Source organism: Felis catus, chromosome D3 (genome assembly GCF_018350175.1).
Source record: "Felis catus isolate Fca126 chromosome D3, F.catus_Fca126_mat1.0, whole genome shotgun sequence".
Taxonomy (NCBI): Eukaryota; Metazoa; Chordata; class Mammalia; order Carnivora; family Felidae; genus Felis; species Felis catus.
In genome coordinates this window covers 89,315,886-89,330,198 of record NC_058379.1, presented here as the reverse complement: position 1 = coordinate 89,330,198, position 14,313 = coordinate 89,315,886, and the positions used below count along the sequence as shown (strand labels likewise).

The 14,313-nt window shown below is 41.3% G+C and overlaps 1 long non-coding RNA gene across 2 annotated transcripts in view; it reads left to right on the top strand.

The window, feature by feature from the left end:
• LOC111557348 overlaps nucleotides 1-14,313 on the top strand; it is a 194,849-nt gene that overhangs the window by 123,335 nt on the left and 57,201 nt on the right. Inside the window, exons 4-7 of one of the 2 annotated variants that reach the window (XR_006587642.1) lie at nucleotides 2,610-2,693; nucleotides 4,325-4,351; nucleotides 8,012-8,042; nucleotides 10,245-10,462. This is a non-coding gene — a long non-coding RNA (uncharacterized LOC111557348). The remainder of the gene's footprint in view (nucleotides 1-2,609; nucleotides 2,694-4,324; nucleotides 4,352-8,011; nucleotides 8,043-10,244; nucleotides 10,463-14,313) is intronic. The other variant, XR_002737398.2, reaches the window with a different exon arrangement.

Here is a 14,313-nt window from a genome sequence, read left to right as displayed (position 1 = left end):
TGTTTATTTATTCTTGAGAGAGAGAGAGAGAGAGAGAGAGAGAGAGAGAGAGAGAGACAGAGTACGAGCAGGGGAGGGGCAGAGAGAGAGGGAGACAGAATCCAAAGCAGGCTCCAGGCTTCAAGCTGTCAGCACAGAGCCTGATGCGGGGCTCAAATCCACAAACCATGAGATTGTGACCTGAGCCAAAGTCGGATGCTTAACTGACTGAACCACCCAGGCACTCCTCAAAGTATTTTTTAAGTTTCCCATATGATTTCTTCTTGATCCATTGGTTACTTAGTGATATGTTGCTTAATTTCCACATATTTATAAATTTTCTATTTTTTCTGTTGTTAATTCCTAATTTTACACAAGTGTAATCAGAGAATATACTTTGTCCAATTTCAATTCTTTTAAATTTATTGAGGCTTAGTCTATGGCCTAAATTACAATTTACCCTGGAGAATATTCCATGCACTCTTTAAAAGAATGTGTGTTCGTATCTTGTAAGTTGGAATGTTAACAGATGTCTGTTGGGTCCAGTTTGTAAGTAGTGTTGTTTAAGTCTTTTGTGTCCTTGCTGATTACCTCCTGGCTCATCCTATACATTAGTGAAAATAGAGTATTGAAGTCCCCAACTATTATTGTAAAATTGTTTATTGCTACCTTCAATTCTATTAGCTTTTGCTTCATGAATTTTGGGACACTCTTATTAGATGCATTTATGTTTATATTCTTATAACTTTTTATGGATTGCTCCTCTATCATTATATAATTTATCTCATTATCTCTAGTAACATTTTTACTTAAAGTCTATTTTGTTTGATATTAGTATAGCCGTTCCAGATTACTTAAAGCTGCTGTTCACATGGTATATCTCTTTTCCATCCTTTTACTTTCAGCCTATTTGTATCTTTGAATCTACTGTGTGTCTTCTGTGAATTTATTATCTTACAGCTTCTGTTGAGGCTCTGGAAAAGAATCAGAGTTCATTCATGTTGTTGGTTAAATTCAGTTTCTTGCATATGTAGGACTGGGGTCCCAGTTCCTTAACTGACTGTCATCCAGGGGCTGGTGTTTGCTTCTAGGTGCTACCCACATTCCTACTCATGCTTTCCATATAGCCCCTCCAGCAAAGGTGGGCTCAGTCCTTCACACTTCAAGTCTCTCTGACTTCCCCTTCTACAGTATACCTCTGACTCCAGGGCCTGTGTGATTAGAGTAGGTCCACCTGGATAATCCAGGATAATCTTCTTATTTTCATGACTGTAATTACATCTGCAAAGTCCCTTTTGCCATGGGGCAAAATGTACTCACAGGTCTCTAGAATTAGAATCTGGACATTTTTGGAGGGTCATTCTGGCTACAATAATCCGCCATCTGGAACACAAAGACTCATTTCATGAGACATGTAGAAAACAAAAAGTAAAATGGCATACATAAACCCAACTATATATTTTTTAAAAAAATTGTTTTAATGTTTATTTATTATTGAGAGACAGAGAGACACAGCGTGAGCAGGGGAGGGGTAGAGAGAAGGGGAGACACAGAATCTGAAGCAGGCTCCAGGCTCCGAGCTGTCAGCACAGAGCCCGACGCGGGCTCAAACCCACAAATAGTGAGATCATGACCTGAGCTGAAGTCAGTTGCCTAACCAACTGAGCCACCCAGGTTCCCCCATAAACCCAACTGTATTAATAATAACATTAAATATGAATGAACTAAACAGTCCGATCACACTGGGTAAATAAAACAAAACAAGATCCAACTGTATGCTGTTTGTAGAAGGTCTCAGCCTTGTGAGACCTTTGGGCACAGGACCCAGCCAAGTCTGTGCAAACTTCTGACCTACAGAAGTTGCAAGATAATAAATTCACATTGTTTTAGGTTGTGTGCTAATTCGTTACAGCTGCATTAGAAGCCAGTATGCATATAATGAGGTGTTTGTTGTTATGTCAGGTGGATTAAGTGCATTAGAAGAGACTTAAAGCCAGTCAAGGATGGATGTTTGAGGTGAACTCCACAAGGAGAAACAGGAGCCATTTAGGGAAAGATGGGTCACATATGTAGAACTAAAGGTAGGCAATATGGAGAAGAGAATTTGCTGATCAACGTTGATGTTAAAAATTGTTGAAAGTGAAATATTATGTGTAGAATGTTACGCATGGGTGCCTGTGCCTTTTGCTCAGAGGGGAAGAATCTTAGAATGTCCTTTATTAATGAATGGCCTTTACCCCTTTTAAACATGAGGTTTACACTTTTGTTTAAGACACTGAGATCCTATTTATTGAATTGGAAAGGAGAGGGGATCAGCATATCAACAGAGATAGGATTTTTCTCATCCAATCCTGAATAGTGTAATAATTCAAATAGAAAATACAAATAGCATATGGGCTGGGTTAAACATTCTCTAGTAATAGGGCAATTTTTGCATTCATTAATTCTTGTTATTAAAGGATGGGAATAGAGTATGGGAAAACTGATGTCTCAAAAATTCTGACATGGATTGGAATTTCAATCCTTCACATTTCCCTGTTCCCCTAGTGTTGTTTGGGTCAGAGTGACGTTTTACAGCAGCAACTTATCAAAAATATTGCATCAATCTTCAATCATCTTTTTCTTTCTAGTGACTTATTCCACATACTCTTAAATCAAATGAAAATGTGAATCTTGACGTCCTTCTGATACAATTCTCCCAAGTAATAAAAAAGGTGAGAGATGGGGGGGCTCAGCTAGGGGATGAGAACTGCCATTATAAATCCAGCCAGCTGGGGTGGGGTGCTGTGATTAACTGCACAGCACCCAGGTGGGTCTCTCGGGATTGCCACTGTATGCAAGGTGAAGTGATTTCTCACCACTTCCCAACGTTTCTCCCCATAGATCATTGCGTTGATCTATCAATCTCACGAAGGTTAAAAGGGACGGCACTCAAAACCTGGCCTGGAGAGGTGGAATTTCAATAGGCTGTTATGTCATTGAGTTTAAGGCTTTTTAAAGGGAAAGGTTATAGTTATTTTAGGGTTGAAACCAAATGCCATTTAACCTTCTCTCCTCAATCTCCCCACAAGGCATTACAATTATGGTAGCTAATTCATCTGCTGGCTCCTCTTTTTCATTTCCCAGTTTCTACAAATGAATCTATAATTGGTCAACATAAATATAAGCCTTTGTTGTTGTTGTTGTTGTTCAGTGGTTCGCCTAGAATTAAATCCCTATTTGAAATGGAAATAACATGTCTTCATCTGCTTAAATGCCTTTTGGTTATTTCTGACCACATTAACATCACAAAAATGTCTGCACATAATCTATAGCAGATGTTCTCATGCCAGGAATCAATTACAATGGCTACTAGGGGAAAAATTGTTTTCTGTTTTCTATGCTTTTTTCAGATGAAAGGTTCTTCATTGGGAATAGCAGACCCTTATGGACCCGAGTTATTTGTTGGCTTTTAGCCTTTAATTAGAGGAAACTGTATTATGCTCTACAGTTGAAATAAACAATGGTTTCATTAATAAATATTACCTATATCCTCAAGACGGAGCATGTGTCTATACACCGTGTTTTGAGGTTTTCTGAGAGTCTGTCTTGCAAAATCGTTCTCGCTCTACTGGCTTCTGGAAGTGCCGCCATCACCTCCTTCTTTGATTGAGGCTTTTTCCCCGGTTAGATGTGAACACTCGCAACTATGTTAATGCACGTAACTCTACTGCCACCTAGTCTTACTGCGCATGGCGTTAGGTGACCGAATTCGTCATTCATATCATCTCTTAAAGCACTTTGTATAGGGGCGAGGCGGAAACGCACAGGGCATTGACCAGTGGGTCAGGGAGCTTCTCTCTCTTGAAAGACGAAGCAGGGGAGATAGGGCTGAAGACAAACCTCATGTATTTGATTATTTTTCTCGAGATTCATCTTGCTTTGAAAATAAATGTTTTGCTTTCCCCTGTAATTTGTCCTTTCTTTTAAAACTAAATTTATGGAATGTTATGAATGAATGAATAAAACGCCTTCACAGATACCAATTAGTGAAGCTAAAGATGACCCTGAGAACATTTCTTCTTTTTTTTTCTTGGCATGAAAGAAAGCTTTTCTTACAGTGAACCCCTCCCTCAACCAGTCATAACAAGTCAAGAAAGACAGAGATGGGATGTTATGGGAAACGTTCCCAAAGCTCAAGCTTGGGCTGAGCCTTCTTTTCTCTCCCTCTATTTTTTATAGTCTGGTTTTATTCCCACCGATGGCAGTACCTATGGCAGTAACCTATTATAAATAGCAGACTCTTCTTCTTTTTTTGTTAGGTTTTTATTTTTGTTAGTTTAATATTTATTCTTTTACTTTTTAGCACTTGACTGTGAATATGACAATGAAGGTATGTAACATTTATTTTATTTTATTTATTTATTTATTGGTGCTTGCTATTCTCTCTCTCTTTTTTAGAAAATATAACTTATTGTCAAATCGGTTTCCATACAACACCCAGTGCCCATCCCAACAAGTGCCCTCCTCAAAGCCCATCACTCACTTTCTCCTCTCCCCCACCCCTCATCAACCCTCAGTTTGTTCTCAGTACTTAAGAGTCTCTTATGGTTTGCCTCCCTCCCTCTCTGTAACTTTTTTTTCCCCCTTCCCCTCCCCCATGATCTTCTGTTAAATTTCTCAGGATCCACATATGAGTGAAAACATACAATGTCTGTCATTCTTTGACTGACTTATATCACTTAGCATAATACCCTCTAGTTCCATCCAGACTCTTCTTCTTACTGTAAGCTATATTTTTGGCTTCTTTTGCTTACTTGTGGCTCTTATAGACGTCTTAATTTCCTTTTTTACAATACTGGGTGTATGAGCCACGCAAGGCAAAAGTGCTACACTACAGCAGAGCATCTAGCTTTATTTCTGGACTATCGCTTGTAACTGGAACTAAATGGAGGCCCAATTTTCCTCAACTGGAATACAGAGGTAGGGCTTTCAACGTCTATATATCTAATTATAAAGAACCAAACGCATGCCCTATTAGGATTTTTCAGTTAACTTTTTCTTTTTCTTTTGAAAGTTAGAGCTTTTTCCCCCTCCCTTAAGTTATATCCAGAGGATTGCCTGTTAATGATAAATATTTAAAATTTATAGCACTTACAAGGATTTAGATAAAGATTTGGAACTATAAGCTTCTAAAATCTTTAAAAGCTATAAAAGTGAGATAAAGGTATAGAAATATAGAACTTAGACATGGCTATGGATGATTATGAAGCCTTTAAGAGATATCGCAGATACAAACTACCTTCCGAATCATTCAAAGAAAAGTAACTCACTAATCTAAAAATAATATTGTGGATTTTTTTTTTTTTTGGAGATTGACATGTATGGGAAATTGGCTAGAATGATAATTATCATGTACTGGGGACAATTTCTTTTTCTTTCTCCCCTATTTTACCTTGAACCATAAAAAGGAGCTTTTTATGCTTCTCTGGGAAGCACTGAGGAGACATCTTCAGTGTTTCATGTCTTCATCCCATCCCTGTCTTTTCCCCATGAGACAAGGACTGACTTAACTGCCTGACCTGGTTCACTATGGCAGCCCACCCACCCACGGCAGGTGTTGTCCTGTCTTCCAGCGGCCTCTTGCAAGGAGGACCCACCACGCAGCACAGAGACACCTCCTGTGCCTCAGATGGGGAGCTTCCCTCCAGGGCCATACCCATAGCTGTTTTGGTCTTAGAGCTTCATCCTCCAATCCATCAATGCCACAAATAAGGCTGCCATTTTGTTCCCCAACTCTTGTACCAGTCTAATTGTTCCTGAACTTCAGAAAAGGTTATAACAGTCCAAATCCCAAGAAAAACTTTAGAATGATCTGACTAGTCTCTGTGGAAAGAGAGAGATTGGTGCACAGCCCAGCGTTACGTTGCCAGTGCAGATTCAAGGAAACCCGGGTGCTGAGTTCAGTGTCACCAGGCAAAGGGGATGGCCATTTCTCAGGGGCTGACTCATAATGATAACACGTACACAGAATAATGGCTAAAATGGGAGATGCCAGTTTACTTATTCTTGATGATAAATATTCCCGTAGAGACAACTGGCAGTCTTTTGGGTGGACTTACACATCTTCTCTCCTTGGACAGACCTATCAGAGGCCACGTTAGAATCCACAGGCTTCCCGGTGAGGACAGAGGGAGAGTCTGCAGATCCCATCGGCGCCAGTCATCAAGTGATGCTCAGGAACTTTTCAATGAGTCAGGGGGAGCCCCGAGGTCCATCTTTCTGACTCTCCTGTTTCCATTACTTCATAGCGATAATTCTCTCTGATGGACACATCCTTGGTGTAGGTGTCAGTACCTCCCACTAGGCCAGTCAGGGCTTGGGGAGGAGGCTCTCTATCTTTTTCCAGACACTGTGTAAATCTGCTCTGACCCACTTGTCAAGGGGCAGCCAACTCAACAAGGGTTCCCGTTTATACCCTGGCACCAGATGTCTTTTGCACCTTGGTGGACATCAGCTTCTGCCATACTTGAGCTGCTAACAGATATCACTTGTGTCTCTTTGAAGGAAGACTGCCACATGTGTAGAACTCAAGATCTGCAGGATGGCAGGCAGGCTGGGGACCCAGGGAAGATTTGATGGCACAACTTGAGTCTGAAAGCCATTTGCTGGCAGAATTCCATCTTCCTTGGGGGAGATCAGTCCTTTCCTTTTAAGGTCTTCCACTGATGGGATGAGGCCCACCCACATTATGGAGAAAGATTTGTTGTATTCAAAATCCACTGAATTAAATGTTGATCTCTTCCAAGAAACAGTTTCACAGCAGCAGCATCTGGACTGGTATTTGACAACATATCTGGTGCCGTGGCTTAGCCGAGGTGACACCTACCATTGACCATCACACCGCTCCTTACTGGGAAATCAGAATCTTTGTGTGATTGTCAGGCAGTATCCGGACCAGTTAGCTAGGTCTGGATGAGTGCTCAGGGGGCCCAGGGGACCTACAGGATGTGTGGATGTGGAACACTCACCTCAGCCTCTTCTCAGCAGTGCTGCTGTCATGGCAGCTGGCCCAGGTTCATCTTCAACACTGACATCCCATGAGCCTAGGAATAGGTAGAAATTTGTGTATTAAGACTGATTTAAAAACAGTAACTATCAAGGGGTGCCTGGGTGGCTCAGTCCATTAAGCGCCCGACTTTGGTTCAGGTCATGATCTCATGGTTTGTGAGTTCGAGCCCCGCGTCGAGCTCTTTGCTGATAGCTCAGAGCCTGGAGCCTGCTTACGATTCTGTGTCTCCTTCTCTCTCTCTCTCTCTCCCCCTCCCCAACTCGTGCTCTCTCTCTCTCTTTCTCTCTCTCTCTCTCAAACAAATAAACAAAAAAAACTTTTAAAAAAGAGCAACTATCAAGACCAAGTTTGAGTTCTTTTTGACTTACACATTGAGAGACATTAGAAATTTTGTTTAATTTGATACTCACTTCATCCACTTGCCATTAATTCTACAAGATTAAAAAAAGTATCTTCAGGAGAGAAGATTATTCCACAAGAGAAAACTGGCTCAAGACTGGTTTATGGGTCACACATTGGTATGATTAGTTAGTAAATACAGTTTAATATCTTTGAGGTCAGTAATGTAATTCTAAGGTCAAAATATTGCATATTATAGGAACAATTGCAGATAGGCTGAGCCAGAAAACATTGTGGATTATTTAACTTTGTTTATTTTTATTATGACATCTCCATTCCCATCTATTGTATTTTGCTCCTGTGTCAAACTTCCACCCTTCCCTCTTCCTCCATCGCTTTCCTCCTCTTTCCGCGTGTGCCTGGCCATCTCACCCATCTTTTGACTCTTCTCGCCCCTTTGTCACATCCCCATTTCCTGTGCTCTGACCAGTGCTTCTCAGAAGTGCTCTCCAGACCATCCACACTAAAATCTTTTTGGGAGCTTGTTAAAAATGCAGATATCTGTCTTTGAACATCTTGGTGTCACCAGCTCACATTTACCCACCTGTGTATCATTTATTCATGGAAATATTTTATTTGCAGGTGACAGTAGCTCACCGCATTGTTTCTGCAGGTTGGTAACCCAGGGGGGTAGGTATGGTGTCAAGTTTTGAGAGGTGGGTGTTGGGGAGCGTGAGGGGCCTCTTATGCCACCTGGAGGGGAAGCTGATCCTGCCCGTGTGTGGGATCAAGTCAACATGTCCCCATCTAGAGAACTGCAGTTTTCCTGATTTCTTGTTCAAGTTCTCCAGTGGTAGTTGCAGGTAGAAGGGAAAGAAAATAAAAGCTACAGTTGACCCTCAAACTGCATGGATTGAATTGCACGGGCCCACTTATATGTGGATGTTTTTCAGTAAATACAGTACAGCACTGTAAATGTATTCCCTCTTCCTTACAATTTTCTTAATGAAATATTTTTTCTCTGGCTTACTTTATTGTAAGAATATAGTATATAATACGCATAACATACAAAATCGATGTTAACTGACTATTTATTGGTAAGGCTTCTGGTCAGCAGTAGGCTATTAGTGAAGTTTTGGGAAGTAAAAAAATTATACATGGATTTTCGACGGCTTGGGGAAGTTGGCGTCACAACCCCCATGTTGTTCAAGGATCAACCGTATATATTGAAGGGATAAGCTTGGTAGAAACTTTTAGGCTATAGGTCAAAATACACATTGAAATTATCATTTTGAAATATAATTAGCTATTTTATGCCTCCTTGACATAACTGTTATTCCTTTATCTCATGACGTAGCTTTTCACATCTTAGTAAGTTGGTGGGCACATTGGAAAGGTAACAATACTAACGAAACCATACCCGCAATATACTGTTTATTATCTTTACATCATTCCAATTAAAGCCTGTTTTCCCTAATAACAAAGGAAAACCTCAAGAATAATTGCAGTGATCACAGTATTTTAATTTGTATGAAAACAAGTAAAAAGTAGCAAATGCTTCTCAGTTAAAATCTTTCCTGTGTTTGGAGTTGCACAGATTTCTGGCTGAAAGGAGAAAAGTTAGAAAACTTTATGTTTCCTATGAAATGCTAAAATATGAATTATTTTGTCAAGATTCTTGCAGCAAAGCTTAAGAAGCTCCATTTCACTTGCTGCAATGAATTTTCCTCTCTCTCCTTTTCTTTCTCTCTCAACATAAATTATGTTTGATTTTTTTCCTGACCAGATAGCACAGCATTGCTGTTACAGGACTTAGAGGTACATGGGCCATTCAAGATTTAAAAAATATGTCTCCCCTAAGAAATGTGCTAATTATAATCGGAAATATAAATCTCTGATTACATCTCAGATTTTCAAATTAAACACATGATTAAAAACTATTTGTTGTTAATCTAAAAATCTCAACAGGTCCCTGTCAACTCTGGACATTATCATCCACTTGGTTCCATGCTACCCCATGCCATGTTATGGGAGCTTTTGCCTGGATTCAGCAGAAATCATGATTCTCAGACATCATAAGATATAAAGAGCAGTATATCTGATGTGACACCAGTAGAAGTATGAAAATATTGTTACAGAAACGGGTTATTTTAAATTGACATTCTAGTACATTCAGGTCCCAAATTATTCACACAGGTTTAGTGGTCAGTAGGAAATGATATTTCCTGGATGCTCATTATGGAAAAATCCACTAGAAAAATATCATATTCTCTTTTTTATTCTGACGGTAACAAGCTTCCCTAAGAGACCAAGTGTCAAGAATTTTTCCTGTAGCTCCAATTAGCAAAGTGATTCATAGCCCAACGTTGGACCTGCTTTGATGTAATCAATATTTACATCAAGAATGCCACGTATTTGCTGCTTTAGGAGAAGAAAGAAATAGTAGAATATGATTAATAATGAGTTTTATGCTGGCTTAAAAAGGCAAAACTAAATAAAAATTCCATTGCCTTAGCTTTCAATATGGGACAGTAGAGATATCTCTCTCCTCTTTCTTAACAATCATCCCAAAATACAAGAAGAAAAGAACCCCAGAAAACACAAAGTCCACCATCAGTGAAAATGAAAAGGAATTGAGTGGGTGGAGGGGTGATATGAAAAGCAAGAGTAAGACAAAGCTGGTTTGCCACACAACTTTGGAAAGACAAGAATGGCAAGTGTTGGACATGATGGCACCAGGATTGTAGGGGGGGCAGAGTTTCAGACACAAGTGTCAGGCACAGAGAAGGGCAGGTGACAGGAGCTGAATGGCACGAGGTTGTTAAGTATGGTCTGCAGTTTGGATGAAAGCCTTTCCACTTCCTCTCTCCCCCAGTGTCAGATTATAGCCTGGATGATGCCTCTCCAGATAAGGGACAGGAAGATCTTTCTCTGGAGAAACTGAAACACCAACTGGGGATCCCCAACAAAAATAGGTCCAACTTCTCCATTGTCCTTCCACCAGTCTACAGCTCTGCCTGCCCTGAGAACTTCCAATCAGCATTTGGGTGCTTCACCCTCCAATAGAGAGAGACACACAAGGATCGTCAGAAGGTAAGGAGTGCTAGAAGGAAAAGGCTAAATCAAGAGGAAATAGCAAATAAGGGGGTACCTGACTAAGCGTCGACTCTTGATTTCGGCTCAGGTCATGGTGTCTGGGTTGTGGGATTGAGCCCTGCTTCAGGCTCTGTGCTGAGTGTGGATCCTGCTTGAGATTCTCACTCTCTCCCTCTCTGCCCCTCTCCCCTTCCCCTGCTCACACTCTCTCTCATCCTCTCTCTTTAAAAAAAAAGAAAGAACAAATAAGTAGAAAAGGGGGTGCAAAGGAAACAGGGAGCGGGGAACTATTTCAGAGAGGCCATAGTTAAATTCTCAAGAAGTTGAAAGATAATCTCTTCATGAATAGAGAAGTGGATGTTCTTTAAATAATCAAATAGCAAAGAAGAGCTCTTCTAAATACAAAATATATAAAAGCCTAAGTATGATATTTAAGAAAGCCTTAAGGTTTGGGTACAAAAAGACATGGAAATGAACACTGGAGACGAAGGAAGGAGAATCGGAAGACTGATGTAGGTGGTCTGGCATCTGGCCGGAGGAGCCCCAAGAAGAGTAAGCAGGAAACTGTATGGATAAGCCACAGAGTAGCACAGGGGGCATTCCTAGAGCCGATGAAGACCCGTTTCAGAGGGAGATAGTCCACTGAATGCCCAGCACAATGAATAAAATAAAAGACCTGTCCCAGGTTACATCTCATACATTTCAGAACAATAATAAGGAAAAATTCTGAGAAAACCCCAGAGGAGGATGATCAAAGAATCTGGAACACATGGAAGACATCAGGCTTCTCGGTGATGACACTGGAATCTGGAAGATGAAGGAAAAGCTCTTCTGAAATTCGTATTTTCAACCTAAACTTCTATATTTATGTATTTATTTTGAGAGAGGCAGAGAGTGTGTGCACATGAGCCTGTGCAGGGGAGGGGCAGGGAGAGGGGGAGGGAGAGAGAGAATCCCAAGTAGGCTCCACGCTGTCAGCGTAGCGCGCAATGCGGGGCTCCAACCCACAACCGTGAGCTCATGACCTGAGCCGAAATCAAGTCGGACGCTTAACTGAGCCACCCAGGTGCCACTCAACTTCTATAGTTAAACAGATTGCCTTTCCAGAGTTGAGGGCAGAATACAAAAATGTGGCTATGTGAAAAGTGTTAGGGATTAACTTCTTCTGCATGTTTTCTCAGGAGAGACGTTATTTCCACAAAATGAAAGGGATTGGGGGATGAGAAAGAGAAAGACGGACTGGTGGGGGGACAGAAACTATAACACAGGATGGGGGGTAAGTTCAGCAGCGACAGCAGAGCCCGGTTCAGGCCAGTAGCCGGTCAGCAAGCCGAGAGGTGACCAGTCCAGAGAGTTGCAAATAGAGACGGGGGGAGAAGTGGATGGAACTGATGTATTTCCTGATGTGTCTGCATGTTTGGGAAAATAATGTTGAGCGGGTTTTGCACAACTGTCAAAGGGTGTAAAAAGACTGAGTAAACATTCCCAGAAAATGAGCGAAAATGACGAAAGGACACACATAGCGACTGTAGTTTCAATCCAAGGTGGCGTAAAAATGAAAACAGAATCACAACATATATATCGATTAGAAATAAACGGCTATGTGTGTACAGCTATATAGATACTCCTTTGGGGTTAATTAAAAATAAAACTATATTGAAAGGTTGAAGACGGAAAAAGAGCATACCAGTGTGCTAAAATTCTCAGTTCTGAGAATTTTGGATTGCTATTGCGTAACACTGAGTCATCGGAAAAGCATTTTTGCATTGCTATATATATCTTTTGGAAATATCAGGGAGGGGGGAGATAGCGGCAAAGTTGAACGTGCTTTCCTCTGGGGAGAAGAACGAGGTAGAAGATGAGGAGACAAAGAATGTAGTTTTGGTTTTGTGATAACACTTCTTGGAACTCCTTAATGTTCAACACTATTTGCAAATAAAATTACTTTAACTCAACTTGAAATGAAACAAACATTAATAAAAAAATAAAGTTAAAAAAACACAGCCCAGCATTTCTAAGACCTCAAGACACAACAGAACCAGCCTCATGAGCAATTACTTGGTCAGAACCTGGAAGTCACATCCCGCTGTGGAATCTGAAATCAGTCGGAGAGATCTGCTTGCACTGGACCCTATTGAACAGCAAAATGTTCAATAAAAATGCAAACAAACAAATCCTGAAAGATTATCTCCTGTCACTGCTACACATCAGGAATACTTTATTGTGACTCGCTTATCGGTTGGGTTTCAGCCACTGGGTGGGCCTGAAGGGGAAATCACTTTTGTTGTGAGGCACAAGGTGAGTGTGCGGCCCGAGGAAATGTTCACGAGGATTATCAGCCCCTCAACCTGTCACCCAGGGCCCGGCGTGAGCACTGTGCTTTGGGCTTCAGTGAAATGCAGAGATTAGGGAAAATGGCAGGTGTAAATAATGGAAAGGCTCCTGGATTCAGATTTGAAATGACTGCTGAATTATATGAAAGAATCCATAGTTTACAGCAAATTATTCTCAACATTTTTTAATGTTTATTTATTTTTGAGAGAGAGAGAGACTGACAGAGAAAGAGACAGAGAGACAGAGTGCGAGCAGGGGAGGGGCAGAGAGAGAGGGAGACACAGAATCCGAAGCAGGCTCCAGGCTCCGAGCTGTCAGCACAGAGCCTGACGTGGGGCTCGAACTCAAAACAGTGAGATCGTGACCTGAGTCTAAGTCGGACGCTCAACTGACTGAGCCACCCAGCTGCCCCTATACTTTTTAATTAAAGAATAATCTAAGTACAATCTGTATACCTATTTCTGTGGCACAGCTGTTACTGCTCATTAAACTAATTTTTTTAAAGCAAGAATACACTTCTCTTTTATCCCTTGTTGAATTTAGGCCTTTCAGAAAGGGTTGGATCTTTACCACTTCAAATTAGAATCTTTAATTTCCCCTATAAAACATGTGCAGAACGTACATGGCTAAGTATTTTTTCTCTTCCCCATCAAGTGATCACTGGAAGGCGATAGCTCTAAACAGGAGGGGACCGACAGACAGCCTATATTTATCCCCTCTACCTGGCAGTCTTGTCATGCGAATATCTACTGGATACCAGACACAAGAACAATCATGCCATCTGTTCATGCACAGGTCACCAGCCAGCAGATGGTACACTTGGGCAAGGTGGTTGTTCTATTTCGAGATTTACTGAGAACAGGGGAGTTCATTCTGTCTCTGTCTCTATCTCTGTCTCTAATACTGGAAAAGCAGTCTTCATTTTCGGAGAGTGTCAAAGTTCTAAAATAAAAACCCACTTCTTTTATAATTGAAATAAAAAGCCTTCTGCGGCCCATCCTGCTGCTATGTGAGGGCTGTTAAGTGTTTGTCCAGGGGTCTAGGTTTGCAGGGAAGGAGCGGGTTATATGCCAGTGATTGTAGATGTCTGTGGCAGGTCACAGACAGAAAGCTCGGGGTCAGGGCAGCCGCTGGGACACACACATTTGGATTTCTGTGACAAAAGTTCAAGCCGCCCTGCTGTCTTTGTTGAGCTCTAGGAGACTATTGGCAGTCCTATCAAAGACCAAATTTAAATGGTACCGTTTCCCTATTCTGTTTAGCCTGAAGTTCTCAGTTCACCGGCTGGGAACACCAGGATTCAAAAGTTGATGTCCTGAGACCCAACCCGTCCTCAGCCTGAAAGTGAGAAGTCCTGTCTTGGTATGGCTCTGAGCATCCCCACAGGTGCTTATTTGTGTCTAAAAGAAACCCGTCCTCAGCTCTAGACGCCATCCCCCCGGTCACCCCTTGTCACCTGCGGGTTCATTGTTCTTGCGAAGCAGAAGATTTCTGTTTGCATTATGATCATCTGA